We start from the raw sequence: 23,406 nt of genomic DNA on the forward strand, positions 1-23,406 counted from the left end.
CCAAGAAGAAATAAAGCCAAATCTTAAATAAGAAAAACTTCTTGATGTAATTTTGTATTCCTTAGGGCAAACTTTGTGAACGCTCGTAAATTTCCCTGATTTTTACTAAAAAAAAACAATAATTTCCCAGACTTTTCTGTCGACAATCGAAATCCGTGATATTTAAATGTTTTCAAGGTTTTCCAGGTCTGCATGAACCCTAGTTATAGGAAAAATAGGAAATTTGTAGTCGATATATAGGATTTCATAGGAGCTATGTTTGGGATAATGAAGTAAAATATAGGATAATTGGTTGATATTACAGAAAATTATAGGTTTTAAATACTGATAAAGAGGACGAAAAGTTTAATAACTAACTGAGCTAAGAATTTAAGAAGAAGAAAATTATTCGATGACGGCGATAAAATTTCTAAATTCGTCCCAATTTATTGTTTAATTTCTTTAAAGAAAAGTCGCGTTAAAGAACGAAAATCCTTAGGTAATTCTATTTTCGTTATTAACAAACACGAAAACGCCACGACTTCAAATATTTCCAGCCCTTGTCCGATTAAATAAATGTCGAGTAGTTTATAATTTACAGTTCTCCGACTCATCCGAGGATTAACAAAGGCAGTAGCAGTAAGGGGACCACGGATCTCCCGACGCTTCTAAGAACGTCAAAACTTTACGAACAGGCGAAGAAAGGCCAGTATCCGCGTTAAACAAATTAACCGGAGTGATTACGAGTAAACGCGGCGTATAGGACACAGATCCCAAAAGAGAAACGTGTTCCTGCGCTTATCTCTTTGGGTCCTAGTCGGCGACGATTCCATAAACTAGCGAACCGTCTCCAGGCACTCGAGAATTTCCAGACTCCGAAGCGTGTCCTGACACTTCAACCGATAGAAGATTCGCGCTAACTTTACCCCCGCCGCGCTTTCGACCGTAATATCGGGTTGGATGGTGACTCGCCGCAAAGCGATAAAAGGCAACTTATTCAAAAATGGATGGAGCCAAACCGGACGAAGCGAGGAATTTGGGAACAAATATTTATTTATATCAAACGACAAACGTACAAGAAGAATAGTGTTTACCAGCGCTCTCTGGTGGTCGCCTTTTTGATTTATAATGGTCGACGACATTTAATGTCGCGTTGGACAAAACCGATAGAAAAGTTTTTCGTATTTTTTTGGGTTGAGCTTTTGAAAGTTTTCTAATAATATAAGAACAAATTTGATCAAGATGGCGGTCGTAGTTCAAAGGCAGGGCGTGAATTCCACTATTGCATTTTGATATATTGAGATTGTTACGTATTTTAAGCGGAGCGCGACGAAACAGTTGGGTTATTTATTTTTGTTCGAGTACTTTATTTGGAGTATCGTCCAACTGGAAATATATGAAATCTGGAGCACAGCATGCACGCCGACCTTACAAAAACACTCCGATGCATCCGAGGGCTTATATTGGTAAGCCGAGCGTGCTAAACTGGCAATGCAATATGCGTAATGCGTTTGGACTTTGGCTTAATATAGAGACTTCTGGTGTTGGGTATGGTACTAGGTAACTAGTTAACGTTCAATACATATTAATCGCCAATGTAAATGGAATAAAAGAAATTTTCTAATAACAGTTTCGCGACAAATAAATAATTTTATGGGTAGAATGCGACAGTTACTTAGCAACATGGAGCAGGTTAGTCTCCACGTATTTTAGCGCCGATAGACTTAAACGCGCCTTCCCAATCGACCGCCATGACCTTACAGTCTACGGGGAGGGTGATGAAAAATCCGGTTTTGGGGGGATGAAATTTCTGCGGTAGAGGGCTCGCTCGTTGGTTGTTTGTACGATAATGGCGGCGCCCACTAAACGTTTCTAAAAAGAGAGTGTATAGTTTTATTTAGTGTAGCTTAAAACACTGGTTACGCCAGCTAAACTCTAGCTTAATTTTTTTTAACTCTAGCTTAATTTTTTTAACTCTAGCTTAATTTTTTTAACTCTAGCTTAATTTTTTTAACTCTAGCTTAATTTTTTTAACTCTAGCTTAATTTTTTTAACTCTAGCTTAATTTTTTTAACTCTAGCTTAATTTTTTTAACTCTAGCTTAATTTTTTTAACTCTAGCTTAATTTTTTTAACTCTAGCTTAATTTTTTTAACTCTAGCTTAATTTTTTTAACTCTAGCTTAATTTTTTTAACTCTAGCTTAATTTTTTTAACTCTAGCTTAATTTTTTTAACTCTAGCTTAATTTTTTTAACTCTAGCTTAATTTTTTTAACTCTAGCTTAATTTTTTTAACTCTAGCTTAATTTTTTTAACTCTAGCTTAATTTTTTTAACTCTAGCTTAATTTTTTTAACTCTAGCTTAATTTTTTTAACTCTAGCTTAATTTTTTTAACTCTAGCTTAATTTTTTTAACTCTAGCTTAATTTTTTTAACTCTAGCTTAATTTTTTTAACTCTAGCTTAATTTTTTTAACTCTAGCTTAATTTTTTTAACTCTAGCTTAATTTTTTTAACTCTAGCTTAATTTTTTTAACTCTAGCTTAATTTTTTTAACTCTAGCTTAATTTTTTTAACTCTAGCTTAATTTTTTTAACTCTAGCTTAATTTTTTTAACTCTAGCTTAATTTTTTTAACTCTAGCTTAATTTTTTTAACTCTAGCTTAATTTTTTTAACTCTAGCTTAATTTTTTTAACTCTAGCTTAATTTTTTTAACTCTAGCTTAATTTTTTTAACTCTAGCTTAATTTTTTTAACTCTAGCTTATTTTTTTTAACTCTAGCTTATTTTTTTAACTCTAGCTTATTTTTTTTAACTCTAGCTTATTTTTTTTAACTCTAGCTTATTTTTTTAACTCTAGCTTATTTTTTTTAACTCTAGCTTATTTTTTTTTAACTATAGCTTATTTTTTTAACTCTAGCTTAATTTTTTTAACTCTAGCTTATTTTTTTTAACTCTAGCTTAATTTTTTTAACTCTAGCTTAATTTTTTTAACTCTAGCTTAATTTTTTTTAACTCTAGCTTAATTTTTTTTAACTCTAGCTTAATTTTTTTTAACTCTAGCTTAATTTTTTTAACTCTAGCTTAATTTTTTTAACTCTAGCTTAATTTTTTTAACTCTAGCTTAATTTTTTTAACTCTAGCTTAATTTTTTTTAACTCTAGCTTAATTTTTTTAACTCTAGCTTAATTTTTTTAACTCTAGCTTAATTTTTTTAACTCTAGCTTATTTTTTTTAACTCTAGCTTATTTTTTTTAACTCTAGCTTAATTTCTTTACACTGGCCTAATTTTTTTAAACTAGCTTAAATTTTTTCTTAACTCTAGCTTAAATATGTAGCTCTACTAACAGTTTAGCACTAGCTAACACCGCAGTCAGCAGTTTCCATTAATTGTAAAACCAGGATAAAACTATCCATTTTTCAATTACTCTAAAGTATACGCAAAAAGTGTTTACACGTCCGCGAAACGCAATACGGCACTTTGGAAACGCGTATCAAAATTACATGGCCAATAGATCCTCCCCAGAGCCACACTCCCCCAATAAACAACATCGCGAGAAAGGCACGAAAATAAGACCGAAAGACCGACATAAAACATTCCATATATCCCGGTCGAACGTCGCTCGCCGACGCGGTACGAAGCCGGAACCTCCAACCAACGCAAACTTCACCCGTCTCCTCCAATATTTACGACCAGTGTTGGTGAGTACGATAGTAGCTTAGGTTATTTTATGGAACGAATTTAGATAATGGTTTCCTACCAAGCGCCCAAAAAAAACCCCTTACCAAAAAAATAAATAAAAATAGCCGTATTTTCCCGTCAGTTGCGAGGCGTGCACGGTGAGGGTGGGAAGAGAAAATTAATGTTGGCCAGAGAAAACGCGTTCCCCTTAGGAATTCATCGCATTTCCAGTTTAACGTCGAAATATGTGCGCTTACAAATACTAGAGACCCTAATGCAGGCTCTGGGTCCATAATTCAGCCCGGGTCGCCATCATAAGCCCCAAAATAAAAGCGACGTTTAAGAGTTGATGCTGTATTATTGGCAAATTTATTAAGAAACGAGTCGCCCGATTTCTCGGAATTGACCACGATATTATCCGCGAATTTCTAAGAATCGAATCTATACTTCAAAACGTTCAGTTGCGTTCTATCTATAATAATAATCAGCCAGGCACCACCTTATAAATTAAGAATCGAATCTATACTTCAAAACGTACTATCTATAATAATAATCAGCCAGGCACCACCTTATAAATTAAAAATCGAATCTATACTTCAAAACGTTCTATCTATAATAATAATCAGCCAGGCACCACCTTAGGCCCAAGTCATCAAGCGACTTTTAAAGCCGTTAATTCAGGTGGCCGGGTTACATTGCGTGGGAGGGTGGTGGAAAGCTCTTCAAGTCACGTGAGCCAACAGCTCCCTACACTAACTATTACAGGGCCTTCACTCAAATCTTAAATTTTTCTATAGGGTTTTTCAGGGTTCGTACCAAATTTCCGGAATTAAATTCCCGGACATTTCCAGGTTTTCCCTGACCAAATTGTCAAATTTCCCTGACCATTTTTGAAAAATAAATTAATGTCTTGAGATAAAATCTTGAAAAATATTATGTATTTTTAATACATCAATTTCAAAAAAATATTTGTCGGATTTTTTATGGTCATTTTAAAATTCCCTTATTTTTTTGTTCCATTTTACAATTCCCTGACTTTTCCCTGACCTTTTGGAAACTTTTACAAATTCCCTGAATTTTCCAGGTTTTCCAGGTCGTGTACGCACCATGTTTTAATGGAAAAGCGAAACTCAACAGCACGATGGAAACCCCTCTAACCAGTGGGGAGATAACTTACAAGGAGACGACCCGAGGTGATAATCACCGATTTTGTTCAAACTCGGGTATAGTGTACACCTCCATGTACCTTAAAAAACCTGCAAGGGAAAAGTTGCGACGGGCTTTCGATTCGCAATGGCAACCGAAAACGTTTTAAACAACATGATCTGAAGGATTTTAAGGGTCCCCCCCCCCTGGGAAACCTTTAAAAAATGAAACATTTTGAAAATTTCAAAAACGTTAAAAAAAAATTAAATTGATTTTAAAAATTCAATTTAATCAAGTTTAAATGCAATTTGGTCAATTGGGGGACCCTTAAAATCCTTGAGATTCCCATGTTAGTTTCAATGGAAATAATTCCAAATCATGTTGTCAGAAACGTTTTCGGTTGCCATGGCAAAACGAAAGCCCGTCGCAACTTTTCCCTTGCAGGTTTTTCAAGGAACATGGAGGTGTACGTTATACCCGAGTTTGAACAAAATTGGTGATTATCACCTCGGGTCGTCTCCTTGTTAGTTTACCATTATTCAATATCGTGGTTGGAAGAATGTCACCCATTTGTTGATGACTTTTAGCTACGTTAATTGCGACTGTGTTATTGATTTTTTCCGACAATAAATGAATTAAAAAAAAGGTACATAAGTCAACAAAAGAGCAAGGGTAAAGGTAAAGGTAAAGGTAAAGGTAAAGGTAAAGGTAAAGGTAAAGGTAAAGGTAAAGGTAAAGGTAAAGGTAAAGGTAAAGGTAAAGGTAAAGTTGTCGCGCGTGTCGAGGAAATGTGGCGGGGAAACTAACCCTAGTTTCTGCTGGCGGGTTATAGTGACGTGGAACCGTGACTGATGGCAGCGGAAGTACGAAATGAGGAATAGAGAAATGTGGGCTTCTCCGTGGGACGCGCCACCGCGGAGAAGGAGGGTGCGACCCATCGATTTGTCCGAGAGCTGACGCGTTCTTTCAGCGCCACTTTTGGCACCCCGCGAATAGATTTCGGAGGGGGGCGACCACCCCTTGACATTTCTAACCCGCGAGGAGAAAAAACCGGCAAGCTGCGACGAGCGGAATTACTCCTGACGATAAATATTTATCCGTCCGTCTCTAAGGTCTTAGTTTCGCTCATACCATTTCTTAGCTTTACTTTCGTACGAAACAGGGTTGACTGGATTAAACCACACTGGTTTAAATCATGGTTTAAACAAAGTGGATTTTATTAAAAAAACCGAGGGGTCGGACATTTGCCTGTTTTGTGTACGGGATTTTGGATTTTTTATTGTGGATTTGTCATACAAAGTCTATGGGAGCAAAATTCTTGGATTTGTGGATTTTTTCCAAATTTTGTACGGGATTTGGCCAAATGACCGACCCCTCGAAAAAAACCAATGGCAGGGTGACCGCTAAAGAACCCCAATAAATTTATAGGAATATAGGAAATTCAACAGTCGATTTATAGGAGAATATAGGAGTATTTTCTTTGATAATATAGGAACATATAGGAAAATTTGCAGAAATAAAATTTAAATTGTTTTAATTCTTAATTTCGTTCAGTGCAGTTCTTTGGAGAAGCAGTTTACATTTTATCAAAGCGATTTAGTACATTGAGCGCCATCTGTATTACGAAAGGCGAACTAGGCACGCGGGAAATTCGAAAAAACAGCGCGAAATATAAAATATCTAACTATAGGAAAATATAGGACAAATGGTTAAATTATAGGAAAATAAAGGAAAGGATTGAAATGTAGGAAAAAGTATAAAATATATATGGTCACCCTGTAATAGTTTTTGTAATTAACTAAAATTTATTCCAACCTGTTTGTACATTTTCTTACCGAAATGATTACATTTCTAAAACCTTAACAAGGTGACCACATTTCCTATATTTTCAATACCTTCCTATAAATTCCTTAGGTTTTCTTATGTAGTATATTCAGCCGAAAATATTCCGTCGTAGTGTACCCTTCATCCTATATTTCACTTTATTTTATCTACTATTTTTCGATAAGAATCCTTATTTTTGCTTATGGGGTTTTCCTATATTTTCCTTTAATTCGCTTGAAAATTACCTATTTTTTCTATAAAATTTTCGAGGCATTTTCTTGATCACCCTGCATTTATACAAAATGAAACTAAAACTAAAACTTTGTTCTAGTGAGACTTACTCATAAATTTTTAGTTGATTGGTAATATGTATGCACGGTTAACAAAAAGCGAAAAATAGATTAAAAGTAAAATAACGAAGTGTTAAAAAAAACCTGATTTAAACAAAAAAAAACTGGTCTAAGCCAAATAAACCGGTTTTTGGGGTTTTTATTAAAATGAACTTTTTTCCAACCGTGGTACGAAGTTGCCCGATTTCGATATTTTGCGTATTTCGAAAACTTGAGCTTCTCCCAAAGAAGCTTACAACGAGTACTTGGAACCGTCCGGGGTCTTAAGCGAGACGCCATCCAGTACGGATAGTTCAAGTTATTGATTCTCAGCATCGATATAGACAGTAGAATCCTAATCAATTGGAAGATATAGAGCAGCCGGTTTCGAATCCAAGGGCTCAGTCGTGGTAACTAATGAGCAACTACTAATGACCGCAACTATACCCGTAATCAAGGCTCATTTGTTGGGGACTCGAAGAGTAATGACCAATCGCGCCGTCCAATAGAAACGTTCGGCCGATTCTCAGCGAGCGAAACTCGATACTTATCAATATTGGAATAACAATGCTTAGAATCTCTGGCCACTCGAGTATTTTCTCTAATAGACAAGCTTTTCTTCCATTCCTTTCACGTAAATAGTTATTACTAAGATATTAGTATATTCAATACATTGAGAAGTGGTTTTCTAATAGGCGCTTCGACTGGTTTTTAACGTAACCAGGGTGACCACAGAAAAGCCTCCAATTATTTTAAGGAAAAATAGGAAATTTATAGTCATTTTATAGGAAATTATAGGAGTAAATTTTTGGTAACTATAGGAAATTATAGGAGTAATTTTTAGGTAACTATAGGAAATTATAGTAGTAATTTTTAGGTAACTATAGTAGTAATTTTTAGGTAACTATAGGAGTAATTTTTAGGTAACTATAGGAGTAATTTTTAGGTAACTATAGGAGAAATGATTAGGTAACTATAGGAGAAATGATTAGGTAACTATAGGAGAAATGATTAGGTAACTATAGGAGAAATGATTAGGTAACTATAGGAGAAATGATTAGGTAACTATAGGAGAAATGATTAGGTAACTATAGGAGACATTTTTAGGTAACTATAGGAGACATTTTTAGGTAACTATAGGAGAAATTTTTAGGTAACTATAGGAGAAATTTTTAGGTAACTATAGGAGTAATTTTTAGGTAACTATAGGAGTAATTTTTAGGTAACTATAGGAGTAATTTTTAGGTAACTATAGGAGTAATTTTTAGGTAACTATAGGAGTAATTTTTAGGTAACTATAGGAGAAATTTTTAGGTAACTATAGGAGAAATTTTTAGGTAACTATAGGAGAAATTTTTAGGTAACTATAGGAGAAATTTTTAGGTAACTATAGGAGAAATTTTTAGGTAACTATAGGAGAAATTTTTAGGTAACTATAGGAGAAATTTTTAAGTAACTATAGGAGTAATTTTTAAGTAACTATAGGAGTAATTTTTAGGTAACTATAGGAGTAATTTTTAGGTAACTATAGGAGTAATTTTTAGGTAACTATAGGAAATTATAGAAGTAACTTTTAGGTAACTATAAGAGTAATTTTTAGGTAACAATTAAATCCCCTGAATTTTCCAGGTTTTCCCTGACCATCAACGGAGATTTCCCCCGACTTATTTTGTGCCAAGATGTTGCAATTCTTTACCTATATTTTAGTAAAAGTTACCTATTTGCAACTCAAATTAAATTCCCTGACATTTCCCTGATTTTTAGACTAATTTTTAAAACTCCCCGACTTTTATAAACATATTCAAATTCCCTGACTATTCCAGGAATTCCAGGTTTCCCAGGTACCGTGGTAACCCTATTATAGTTAAAATCCAACGTTATTGAACCATGCATCAGAAGGTTTAGCTTTTAAAAATTGTTCATAATGATTTAATTATTAGAGATAAAAACTTGTTAGTTTTGTTGAGTTTTAGTTCAAGTAATTTTAATTTAAGTTTAATAGAGGAACTCGGAAACCATTTCCTTTCACTATTTATCAAAAAACATTTCTTTAAAGGCCTAGGATTTCTTCTGCCAATTTTCCTTTAAGTTTTCTTCCCGCCGCGCAAATATCCTGGTGGTAGGCCAACGTGTTCCGCGGTTGGCCTACCACCAGGATAATGCGCGGCGGGAAGAAAACTTAAGGGAAAACTGGCCGAAGAAATCCTAGGCCTTAATTATTTCAAGTAAATTGTGCCCCCAACATGAATTGGAGCCTCTCCAATTGAAGAACCTTATCTCAATTTAGGGCAAATATTCACTTAGGACCAGGGGCAAAATATAATTGTTCTAATCCACCAGAAAAGACTGCAAGCCCTGATTCGAACAGAAGTCGAATTCAAAGCGAATGAGATAAAGGTGTTCTCGCTTCGTCCCTTATTGGTAACATATGGAGCGGTAGTTGGACGGGCTTTCGCGGAAGATGGTTCGGACGTCGTTTCAACAAACGCGATTCGCGGCCATAGTTCATACGTGTCTTTGGGAGAGGCGACAGATAGCGTGGCTATACGTCCCTTACGCGTAACACAAAGGCTTAAGGGCGGCGTGACATCCGCCACCCTCCGTACGGACACCTCGCAGAGTGGCAGACAAGATTCATTAGGAAATAAAGGGGAGGGGGGGGCCGCACCACGCGGACATTTCATCGAGACACAGACTTTTAGTTAGCTTTCGTCCCTGTTGACGCTGATAGGGGCGAGATGAGGTTGGGACCGAAGAAGCTCGAGAGCAAGGACGAGGATGGAGGTGAAGCCCAAGAGGAGGGATGCGGATTCGGATGGGAATGCTTCATTCTCCGTAATAGACATCGCTGGAAATGCGAAGAAAGGGGTAAAATCAGCGTTTTATATCTCAGAATGGCGGTTTTCGGTGACAAATGCGCTTCTCGAGTTGGCTGGCACTAATGCGCTACGTCCCAGCTCGACAGATACAAGCGCTCATTATATCATTAACCAAATCAAATCATTGGATAAAGTTTTTCGGGGCGCAATTTGCCCAAAGGACTTCTATTTTAACGGTACAATCGACGATCGAAAATTTGAATAATTGAGGGGTTTTTGGAGAAGAGAGGGAAAGCTAAGAGTGGAGGGAAGTTAGAGTCGTGCATAATTTAGAACGCTTCCAAATGATCCCGGGAAACTTCAACGAGACAGCTTTTCCGACTTTAAATTAGTTCGTTCAAATATATTATTCCCACACACCGATAAACCTTATTTTCTTTTAAATTTATTTTTTCATAATTTTTACATTTCCTTTTGTGAGGTTAGAAAGCTAAGTATGATCACTTATCGGCAATCTATAATAATAATAATAATAATAATAACAATTATTATTATTATTGTTATTATAATAATCAGCCTAAGTCATCAAGCGACTTTTAAAGCCTTTAATTCAGGTGGCCGGGTTACAATGCGTAGGAGGGTGGTGGCAAGCCACGCGAGCCAACAGCTCCCTACACTAACTATTACCGTTAACCTTAACAAGTTTTAATGGAAGGGGAAACCGAAGGACTCGGGGAAAAACCCCTTAAACCAGTGGGGGGGAGAACTTGCAAACTCAACGCGAAAGGAGTGATTCCGAGTTTTCACCCAGTGCCACAAGTTGGAATCGAGCTGTATACTGTATGTATACTAATAAAATAAAATTACGAAAGATTTACAAAATAAAATAAAATTACAGTAACCAAAATATGCTACAATGAGCATATGTAACCACTTTCTAGACTGTCGCGCCACCAGTGAGTATTTAATGGAGCTTGAACTTAATTGCGGTGGTTAGACTTCTTCAAATTTATTTATCACTTTGAAATATTACGCAATTGATTTTAATTGACGGTTTCCTGGAAATGAGTTTTAACATTTTATCTGTATAATTTCAACTAAAACCCTTCTAAGGTTGTAGGGCAGTATAATTTCTACTAAACCCTTTTAAGGTTGTAACCCAGTATAATTTAAATTAACCCTTCAAAGGTTGTAGCCCCGTATAATTTAAGTTAAACCCATCTAAGGTTGTAACCCAGTATAATTTCAACTAAACCCATCTAAAGTTGTAACCCTGTATAATTTCAACTAAACCCATCTAAAGTTGTAACCCTGTATAATTTCAACTAAACCCATCTAAAGTTGTAACCCTGTATAATTTCAACTAAACCCATCTAAAGTTGTAACCCTGTATAATTTCAACTAAACCCATCTAAAGTTGTAACCCTGTATAATTTCAACTAAACCCTTCTTAAGGTTGTATCCCTGTATAATTTCAACTAAACCCATCTAAAGTTGTAACCCTGTATAATTTCAACTAAACCCATCTAAAGTTGTAACCCTGTATAATTTCAACTAAACCCATCTAAAGTTGTAACCCTGTATAATTTCAACTAAACCCATCTAAAGTTGTAACCCTGTATAATTTCAACTAAACCCATCTAAGGTTGTAACCCTGTATAATTTCAACTAAACCCATCTAAGGTTGTAACCGTGTAACCCAGTATAATTTTAATTAAAACCCTTCTAAGGTTGTAACAAAGTATAATTTAAATTTAAACCCTTCAAAGGTTGTAACAAAGTATAATTTCAAATACAAAACAGGCAATATTTTAAAAGCGATCGAAATCTAAGGATAAAATAGAAAAGTAACGCGTAGAAAGTCTGATGTTGAAAGACTTTCTTATGGTAAATAAAGTGGGCAATATTGGGAAAAATGACACGCTCAGATGTCATGTCTAGCAGCTGTAGACGACAAGAGAGTCGTCTTGCAACGCCGACTATTGCCTTTCAAACAACCGACAATATACACGCACACGCGCGAGCCCAGCGGGGGTTGAATCTATTAGGACTGCCCTTCCTACGTCACGATTTCCCTGAATTACACATAATTAGATACTGGTTTGGAGATAAACAAATTCTTGGAAGATGAGTGAAATTGCGTGTAAAGTATTGCCGCAAAAGTTTCAGATTCAAATTCCCTGACCATTTTAAGAGATTTTCCCTGACTTTTAAAGCCAAAATTAGACATTTTTTGCTTTAAACTTTACTTTTATCAGAAGTTTATAAATTGAAATCAACCTACATTTCAGTACAAAATAATTATTGCAACAAAAAGAAATTGGCAAAACTTTAAAGGAACTAAGTATTAATCATAGAAGCAGTCAAATAACAAGAGTAAAATTACCTTCAAAAAGTGTCAAGATAAAATTTATTTCCCTGACTTTTTATAAATTCTTAAAATTCGCTGACCTATCCCTGACTTTATAGGAAAAAACTACCGATAAAATAGTAATAGCAATAATGAAAGTATTTAAATTAAAAAAAGAACTGATAAATTAAAAAAACAGATAACTGATAAATTGAAAAAAAATAACTGATAATTCGAAAAAATATTTAACTGATAAATTGAAGAAAAAAAATAATATCTGATAAATTGAAAAAAAACTAATATCTGATAAATTGAAAAACAGATAACTGATAAATTGAAAAAACATATAACTGATAAATTGAAAAAAAAACAGATAACTGATAAATTGGAAAAAAAACTGATAAATTGAAAAAACAGAACTGATAAATTGAAAAAAAAAATAGATTACTGATAAATTGAAAAAAAAATAACTGATAAATTGGAAAAACAGAACTGATAAATTGAAAAAAAATAGATTACTGATAAATTGAAAAAAAATAGATTACTGATAAATTGAAAAAAAATAGATTACTGATAAATTGGATAATACGACCTGTAGTGGCACTTATACAATAATTACGATTAAAGAGAAATAAAAACCACTGCATGTATAATAAAACTATTTAATTCTAAAAGAAAACGACTAGTTTCGCCAGCCCATTCTGATGATGCCCCCGAATGGGCTGGCGAAACTAGTCGTTTTCTTTTAGAATTAAATACAGTTTTATTATACATACAGTGGTTTTTTTATTTCTCTTTAATCGTGATAAATTGGAAAAACATAACTGATAAATTTTAAAAACATAACTGATAAATTGGAAAAATTGTCGTGTGTGGTTTTCAAAATGCGGCATTGAAGGAAACCACCCCGTATGCAAAATAAAGCGTGTCGTTCAAGAGTGAAAATGGAGACAGTAAATCTCGGGGATTTTTCCTAGTTTTCCACCAGAATTCCGATATCTCAGCCATTATAATTCCAACATGCGGCTGCCCGATATATACCATCTTTTTATACATGAACTTTGATTTTCCCAGAAGGAATTCGGGCTATCCGGGTCGTCTCTTCCACCGCAGTTTCATATTTCTAGACGCGGTGCGTGAAGCAAAGGCGTAGCGAAGTACGCGAAACAGCCCCATCTAACGGTGGGTGACGGAAGAATAACGTTAAAATTCCACCCTTGACGCTAAAGCGTGCTTATGAATACAGCGCTGGGAAATCTCAGGCCACGATGGACGGAATCTACACGTGACGTCGTAAATTATTCGATAAAACGATTTCGTAGATACCCGTATGTTACAAAGCAGACTGTACCCGCCACCCACGCACTTTTTCACTGTCAAATGATCTTGAACCAATTCTTATATCCGATTAATCCCCATCGGACCATTACATAAAGGAAAATTCAGCCGGTTTTTGATATATATCGAATTTAGCGCCATAATCGAAGTTTTGTTTAAGCTAGTCGCGTCTGCATCCAGCGGAAAATAGGAAAAAAGTGTTAACGGTATTTGTGGTAATTACAAGAGCTCTTCGTCAGGGCCGCTAGAAGAAACACTCGCGCTACCCACTTACGTACTTAGGAGACCTCTTGAGAGTAACACAGAGGGAAAAACACGGTCAATAGAGAGGTTAAGCGCCATCCTTATGGAATTGCGAAATGGAATATTTAGGCTACCACTACGTACTTCGTAGGAGTTTCGTCAATCGTCAAGATAAAATACCACTGTTATCGAGGAATATATTCCCAAGATTTCGATATATCATCTACGGTGCTTTACTTATAGGGTCACAGAATCATTTAACAGGGTTGCTGCAATATTTTCAGATTCAGTATCAAGTGTAGGGAGCTGGTGGCTCGCGTGGCGCGGCGTGAAAGGCTTGCCACCACCCTCCTACGCATTGTAACCCGGCCACCTGTTTAAAGGCATTATAAGTCGCTAGATGACTTGGGCCTAAGGTGGTGCCTTGGGCATTAGCCTGGCTGATTATTATTATTATTATTATTATTATTATTATTATTATTATTATTATTATTATTATTATTATTAGAATCGGATTATTATAAAAAAATGTGATAAGTATAAAATAATCGGATAAGTATAAAAAATCGGATAAGTATAAAAAATCGGATAATTATAAAAAAATTGGTCAATTATAAAAAAATCGGATAATTATAAAAAAATCGTATAAGTATAAAATAATCGGATAATTATAAAAAATGGGATAATTATAAAAAAAATGGGATAATTATAAAAAAAATCGGATAAGTATAAAAAAATCGGATAAGTATAAAAAAATCGGATAAGTATAAAAAAATCGGATAAGTATACAAAAATCAGATAATTATAAAAAAAATCGGATTTCTTGCAACCATGAATAGTAGAAAAGTTAAAAAAAACCAAAGCATGAAAAGAAAATATTTTTTAAACCACTAGGTTTAAACCAGCGAACCTTGCAACAAATATCGTAACTAAATCTTTCCGCCTTAGAGGCTGGCATCCGTAAGAGAAAAAGCGGAAAATCCGATTGGAAAGAAGAAAATATAGTATATTTTCTCCTACATATAGGAGTATATAGGAAAGCGGAGCCATTAGCATGTTATTACCCAAGGTAGCGAAAGAAGGAATCGCTTACAAACTACCAGAAAACCGCCTCGACGTTACGTTTCCCTTGAAATATGGATTCTCACAGACGGAAAACTACCTTCTAACCGACCATTTATCGTAGTTCGGATAACCGTAGCCTTTACCCAGTCGCCGCTAGGGGTCAGCGCTGCGGAGTACGGTTAGTTTCTAGCGAGAGTGCGAGATCCTTACGAATGCATCACAAAATGGCAGCCCGGATTGAAAAAATAAGCTTTCAATCCATACAGACCCGTCTCGCTATATCACGTGATATTTTTTCCGCCAGCCACGAGCTTCTGCGGGGGAGCTAAAAATGGAAATAAGTCTTAATGTATTATAAATATTCTCTAAGGGAACTTCGGATGCTAGGTTCGATCAATTCTCTACGGAAACCACCGTGTCTTTTCCAGATTTTCGAAATTTTGCTAATAGGAGAAACTTTCGCGGAAGAAACTTCAAGCATTCGATTTTTAGATCCAAGGAAGATGATGGTATCGTGCGTTAAATTCGAAGAAACAAAATTAATGATAAACATCTTGAATATCGTTATATTTTAACAGGGTTGCCACAGTTTTTTCACAATCAAATTCCCCGACTTTTCCCGGTTTTCCCTGATCGTCTCCGGAGATTTTCCCTGACTTATTTTGTGCGAAGATTTTGCATTTTTTAACCTATATTTTAGTAAAAGTTTCCTATTTGCAACCGAAATTAAATTCCCTGATTTTTAGACTAATTAGTACATTTCCCTGATTATTAAAACGATATTCAAATTCCATGACTTTTCCCGGTTTTCCAGGTTTTCCAGGCACCGTGGGAACCCTGTGTAATATATTGACCTTAGTTTTGTTTTTCCAAAAATGAACTTCAAATTCAAATATGTTTAATTTCGCGTCGTCATAGTAATTTTCACGTGACAAAAAACTCACAAAAATCTTATAAGAATTATAGGAAATATGTAATCGATTTATAAATTTAAATTTACAAATTCTTAAATCAGAATCCATGAAATTTCCCCGACTTTTGGAGCCTATTTTGCCTTTTCCCTGGTTTCCTTGCCTTTTTAACAATTCTTAAAACTGAATCCATGAAATTTCCCAGACTTTTGAAGCCTATTTTTTCCTTTTCCCTGGTTTCCTTGCCTGTTTACCAATTCTTAAAACTGAATCCATGAAATTTCCCAGACTTTTGAAGCCTATTTTTTCCTTTTCCCTGGTTTCCTTGCCTGTTTACCAATTCTTAAAACTGAATCCATGAAATTTCCCAGACTTTTGAAGCCTATTTTTTCCTTTTCCCTGGTTTCCTTGCCTTTTTAACAATTCTTAAAACTGAATCCATGAAATTTCCCAAGGCCTATTTTGCCTTTTCCCTGGTTTCCTTGCCTGTTTACCAATTCTTAAAACTGAATTCATGAAATTTCCCAAGGCCTATTTTGCCTTTTCCCTGGTTTCCTTGCCTGTTTACAAATTTTTAAAACAGAATCCATTAAATTTACCCAAACTTTTTAACCTATTTGGCCTTTTCCCTGATTTGGTCAATATTAAAACTCGAGACAATCATTCATTGTTGGGCCTACAAGTAGACGTTAGGCGATTTCGAGAGCGAGCCAAACATCTAAACGGGGGTATCTCTATCGTAGTCATTGAAATGAACAGTTTCGGATTATTAACCATGAAATAGAGGAGCGTGGTGAAAGTGTTCCCGCGTATCCTATAGGAAGGAGTGATACTTTCTATTTCGGTATCGCGTCCCGGAGATCAGTCATCGTTAGAGGACGACCGACAGCGCCATCTCGCGAAGGACCCAGTGAAGAAACACTCGCCTGACCTCGATTTTCTTTTCTTTTTTTAGAGACGCTGAGTAAAGCCAAAAATAAGGGGATTACATTCATTCGACGCGAAATAAACCCCGCTCATTTTTGAAGAATACGATGCTGCGGAAGAAGAAGAAAGTTGCAACAAGGCCATATATAGTCCGGCACTTAAGTCGCCATCTACATTCGTGAAATAATATTCGGCGAGAAAACCATACTAATCATTTTTTAATATAAATTTAAGCGTCAATTTTTAGTTTTAAAATATAAATTTAAGCGTCAATTTTTAGTTTTAAAATATAAATTTAAGCGTCAATTTTTAGTTTTAAAATATTAAATTAAGCGTCAATTTTATTATAATATAAATTTCATTCTCAATATTATTATAATATAAATTTCATTCTCAATATTATTATAATATAAATTTCATTCTCAATTTTATTATAATATAAATTTCATTCTCAATTTTATTATAATATAAATTTCATTCTCAATTTTATTATAATATAAATTTCATTCTCAATTTTATTATAATATAAATTTCATTCTCAATTTTATTATATTAATTTAAGCATCAATTTTATTATATTAATTTAAGCATCAATTTTATTATATTAATTTCATTCTCAATTTTATTATAATATTAATTTCATTATCAATTTTATTATAATATAAATTTCATTATCAATTTTATTATAATATAAATTTCATTCTCAATTTTATTATAATATAAATTTCATTCTCAATTTTATTATAATATAAATTTCATTCTCAATTTTATTATAATATAAATTTCATTCTCAATTTTATTATAATATAAATTTCATTCTCAATTTTATTATAATATAAATTTCATTCTCAATTTTATTATAATATAAATTTCATTCTCAATTTTATTATAATATAAATTTCATTCTCAATTTTATTATAATATAAATTTCATTCTCAATTTTATTATAATATAAATTTCATTCTCAATTTTATTATAATATAAATTTCATTCTCAATTTTATTATAATATAAATTTCATTCTCAATTTTATTATAATATAAATTTCATTCTCAATTTTATTATAATATAAATTTCATTCTCAATTTTATTATAATATAAATTTCATTCTCAATTTTATTATAATATAAATTTCATTCTCAATTTTATTATAATATAAATTTCATTCTCAATTTTATTATAATATAAATCTCATTCTCAATTTTATTATAATATAAATTTCATTCTCAATTTTATTATAATATAAATTTCATTCTCAATTTTATTATAATATAAATCTCATTCTCAATTTTATTATAATATAAATTTCATTCTCAATTTTATTATAATATAAATTTCATTCTCAATTTTATTATAATATAAATTTAAGCGTCAATTTTATTATAATATTAATTTCATTCTCAATTTTATTATAATATTAATTTCATTCTATTTCATTATAATATTAATTTCATTCTATTTCATTATAATATTAATTTCATTCTATTTCATTATAATATTAATTTCATTCTATTTCATTATAATATTAATTTCATTCTATTTCATTATAATATTAATTTCATTCTATTTCATTATAATATTAATTTCATTCTATTTCATTATAATATTAATTTCATTCTATTTCATTATAATATTAATTTCATTCTATTTCATTATAATATTAATTTCATTCTATTTCATTATAATATTAATTTCATTCTATTTCATTATAATATTAATTTCATTCTCAATTTTAATTTAAAATTAATTCTTAAATTTTGCTTTTAAGTCTTCTAGCCCCACTTCATAGATGGCTCCATATTCCGACAACAGACAGCGACGAAGTCCTCTATTTATCCTAGGAGTCAGTTAGCGGACATCCCTTTATCAGAGCATAATTCCGGCGCCATCTACGACGCTCCAGATTTAAGAAGGCGCTCAATCGAAATAATTACTCGAAATTCCGGGCCACCATACACGTCTCATTATGACGTCACTATAATCGTCACGGGTGGAGGGGAGGAAATCGAAGGGGGAATATTGTCGACGTGGGTTAAATAATTACGCAACATTGGGTTTTTATTGTACAAAATAGCCAGAGTATTCATTTTGCTTTTGAATTCGAAATGTAAAAAGCCCACAACGTGACTTCAAACGAACGACCAAAGAGATACAGAATTCTATTCAAATATATTTATCAAAAAAGGTTACCGAAATCTCAATGGAAGTTTGAAGATGCGACATTCCCGCTTTTAAAAAGAAACTCAATTTTCCAATCAAATTTTGAACGAGTCAATTCGTCTAGACGAAACCGTACAAAGGAAAGCACACGAGTGAAATCTACTGGATACTCGGCAACGTATAAGCAGGGTTGGCAAGAGCCAGCCAGACTGGTTTAATCCACCCTGGTTTAAGCCAGATTTAACCACCGAATAAAATCCATGGTTAAAACCACTTTTTTTTATAAAAAAAATTGAGGAATGAATTATAAATATTGAAAAAACTAAAAATTAACCTTCACTTTTTGTAGTATTTTGCCGGTTAAATTATTCGTTCCGCCGACCTCTAGCCATACATATCGGAGTTTTGAAACTGCGTGACTTTTCGAGGCTAATTTATTCCTAAGTTAAAGTCGAATTTTGCAGACACTCGCAATAAGTTTTAAAATACCGAATCGGAATGATTAAAATAGGACAGGGTTCGTACAAAATTTCCGGAATTAAATTCCCTGACATTTCCACGTTTTCCCTGACTAAATTGCCAAATTTCCCTGACCATTTTTGTAGAATAAATGTATGTTTTGAGGTATAATCTTGAAAAATGTGAATTATGTATTTTTAATACATTTTTCAAAAATTTATTTGACGGATTTGTTTTTGGGGTCATCAAATTCCCTGACTTTTCCCTGACCTTTTGGAAACATTTTCAAATTCCTTGACTTTTCCAGGTTTTCCAGGTATTCCAGGTCGTGTACGAGCCCTGTAGGATTTAAGAATCGATTCGCTATACGTTGCTAAGCAGGCTAATTTCTAGCCACAAACATAGTTGAAAAGATGACGTTCCAGACAGGATTAAAAAGAATAAAAACTAGTAGACCAGTTTTTTTCCGACCGTTGTCCGCTCTTAGAAATGTCTGGGAAAAAGATCTTGAAAATCACGATAAATGTAAGTTGCAAAAGAAGGAAGAACTACTTGGCTTCGTTCCAAAGGATATATCTTAGAAAAATATTAAAAGCCATTCTCCAATCAAGTGGAGAACGTTTCAGCTCGCCGCCGAAAGATTTAATCACCCACACTTCCGTCTGTTTACACTTTAAACCTTCGCTTTCTATTAAGTATAAGCCAGAACGTATTTAGGTTACTGAGAACGTACGAGTTGACCTGTTTAGACAAGCATGAAGCGGACTGAAATTCGCCATCCAAATTGAAACCGTAAAGCTTGGTTTAAAAATATTTTGTTTTGGCAGAATAATAAACGGCCAACAATTTTAATATTTGGTTTTAGCAGAATAATTTATTCTCATATTATATTACATTATTAGTATATAAGTAACTAATTATTTAATTAATTTTATATTTGTAATTTAGATAGACCATTCTAGCGAGCTTGGAAGAATAACACTCGTACGTTCTAAATACCCTAAAGAGGTTCTTGGCAGGGTTGGCTGATTGTAATCAATTTGATTTAAATCAACTTATTTTAAAAAAATAATTGATTTAAATCAAACTATGTATTTTAATAAAGCGATAAAAAATGACGAAAATTTAAAAAATAGTTTCTTAAAAAATTAAAATACATAGAAAATCTGAGAAAACTAAAATATTTAATAGTAATTAAATTTAATTAAGATTTCATTTAATTCAAGGTTAGCTAACTCATAAAAGTAAAATATCCTTTAATTATACAGGAAAAGAGCCATTAATTGTATAAAAATCAATAAATTTAATACACAAAACGATTTATTTGATTTAAATCAGATTATTATTGATTTTATTGAAATTTTTTATTTTGTAGATTTTTTAAGGTTTTATGCCTGTTGTTCTGGATAAATAATGTACCCTCCTACGCATTGTAACCGGCCACCTGTGAAAAGGCATTAAAAGTCGTTAGACGACTTAGGCCTAGCTGATTATTATGTAAACTAATTATTAATAAAAACTAGATTGAATTGGCCTTGTTAGAAAACATACGTTAGTATATTTTCATAAATACGTTAAAGTATACTACATGATTTAAATCAAAGATTTAAAAAAGATTTAAAAAAATAACTTGAAAAATAACTTGATTTAAATCAAAGATTTAAAAAATAGGTTGAGTTAAATCACTAATTAAATCAAATTGGATTTAAATCAACCCTGTTTTGCCGAAATATAAATAAATACAGTATTGATTGAAAGTAGTTTATTATATTAGACTATGAAGATGGGACTTCCTATTCTTCAACTAGCATCTTTACCGTAGAAAAAATAGAACCCATTCAGAACTCTTTCCGGAGAAATCGGGACATTCCGAGGATAAAAAAATAGTAAATACGTCGAATCAGAACTGCGCCTTCGAAGAATAGAAATATAGAATACAGTGTTTATCAGCTCCGCTGTATATACGTAACGAACTCTATGATATAAGAAGCGTATCAAGTACATTGTCACGCCAAGAAAAATGACTGTCTTGGCAGCGTAACATGGAATTGATATATTCCAGCCTGGCTTCTAGATAAAGGCTCCGTTCTGACTAAGCGGGGAACGAAACCGATAAATAAAAGGCATTGACTCTTCTCAACTTCGTATATTCTGACCGGTTACTCTAGGCAAAGGCTGCTAGTACCCTCCTATTCCTAAACGTTTAATCTCGGGTGACTTTTTTCTAGTAAATAGCGAGGGGTTTTATCGCAACTGCAGTCTCGTTTTCACCGCGAGAAATTACAATAGTCAATTCATCAGAATTTTTATCCGCAGTCCAACTTCCAAAGATCGAAGCAGACGGAATATTTCCATTACAATACAAAGATACGCGGTTCCGAGTTGCCAGGCGCGATAAAAATAGCCCAACAGGGTTCGTACAAAATTTCCGGAATTAAATTCCCTGACATTTCCAGGTTTTCGCTGACCAAATTGCCAAATTTTCCCTGATCATTTTTGTAGAATAAATGTAGTAAAGATTTTGAAAAATATTTTCTTTCAAAAATTTATTTACCTGATTTATTTTGGGGTCATTTTAATATTCCCTTACTTTAAAGGACCATTTTCAAATTTATTAACTTCTCCCTGACATTTTGAAATCAGTTCAAAATTCTCTGACCTTTTGGAAACCTTTTTAAAATTCCCTGATCTTTTGGAAACATTTTCAAATTTCCCGACTTTTCCAGGTCGCGTACGAACCCTGCCCAATTGCGCTGGAGACGCCGTCATTTACCCGAAAAATAGACAATTTTATAAATTCCAAATTAAGCCCGAAAAACCCTTCACAAAGACTTTAGATAACAACTTTAGTAGGACAAGCAGCGAATGCGACTATCCTATAGTTTTTCTAAATAGCCCGGCGTAACATAAATTTTGGATATACAGTATAGCTAGAGTACCCTACGTGAGGATAGTATATTTTGAAATATAGCAATATTATAAATGTAATATTTATGAGATATGGTTAATAAAATGTACACAACTGTTTCGTTAAAAATTTAACCAATAAATGTATACAGATTTTAAAGTAACTAGGTTTGTAGGTTTAAGAAAAATCTTAAAAACCCTTCATACGGAAAAGGAGAAAGTACTCGCATGTGGTTTAATTTCACAGGCCAGGGATGGGAAGATGAACATTTTTTTGGAGTTGACGTGGGAACATCCGGCCAAGATAATCAAATAAACCGGAAACGAGATAAAAGCAATTTGCACTAACGGGAGGAGCTTCAGGGCAGTGGCGTAGCTGAGATCTCTGGGGTCCCGCGAAACTTTTACGAAGGTTTTAGGCGGAATTTATCCCATAGATCGGCAGGAATTTATGCCACTAAAGTCAGCTTACATTCCTGGAGTGTTAAAAATGGTGTTACATTTAATTAGATATGTTGGTACTATTTGGTATTTGGGGATTTTTGGGTATAATTCTTGCAGCTAAATTTAGCAGTGGAAATTTCGAATGAATAATTTTCTTAGATAGGATCAACTAGTTGACCTATAAACGGCCCATTGTACGGACCTAAGTATTGAAAGGAGCTAGTAACTGCGCTACCTTGCCCTCCTCCCCTTTTTTCCGCCGAAAATTTCTCTAGAGGAGAGTTATAGAAAAGAAAAACTACGTTTTCAAGAACGATCGGAATATAAGCGTGAGAAATTCGTTCTCAATATTAACCTGTAAAGTTTGTTAATAAATAATTGATTTTATTCGCTTAATTAGAAGGTGTTTTAAAGGGAATATAACCTCAGGTATTTGGTGTGGAGCACCAACGTTAGCAGCTCTTGCCTTTGTCTATAAAAAAATTTGGCGCCACTGTACAGGGAAATTTGAAAAATTGTAGGGGTCTTCCATATAGCTTGCTTTGCAGGTTATATTCCCTTTAATACATAATCCCAAAAGTAATTTCATGGAGTGTAAATTATAATTCCATCGTTATTATAAGTACAGGGACCCCACTCAAATCTTCAATTTTTTAGAGGAAAAATAGGATTATGTTTCGTAAAATATAGGACTTTATAGGACTATTTTTACAAAATTATAGGATTTTATAGGACTATATATGCTATTTAATTTACTAACTTTATGCATTTAAAAACAAAATCTTTATTTAGAGAAATAAATCTTTGATTTTCACTTAAAATAAAA

General features: G+C 33.3%; 1 protein-coding gene across 1 annotated transcript in view; it reads right to left on the bottom strand.

Moving 5' to 3' along the window:
• Positions 1-23,406, bottom strand: part of Cals (calsyntenin 1) — a 232,321-nt gene that overhangs the window by 117,456 nt on the left and 91,459 nt on the right. The window lies entirely within an intron of this gene.

This window comes from Leiobunum rupestre, chromosome 10, assembly GCF_980474605.1.
Source record: "Leiobunum rupestre chromosome 10, qqLeiRupe1.1.hap1, whole genome shotgun sequence".
Lineage (NCBI taxonomy): Eukaryota > Metazoa > Arthropoda > Arachnida > Opiliones > Sclerosomatidae > Leiobunum > Leiobunum rupestre.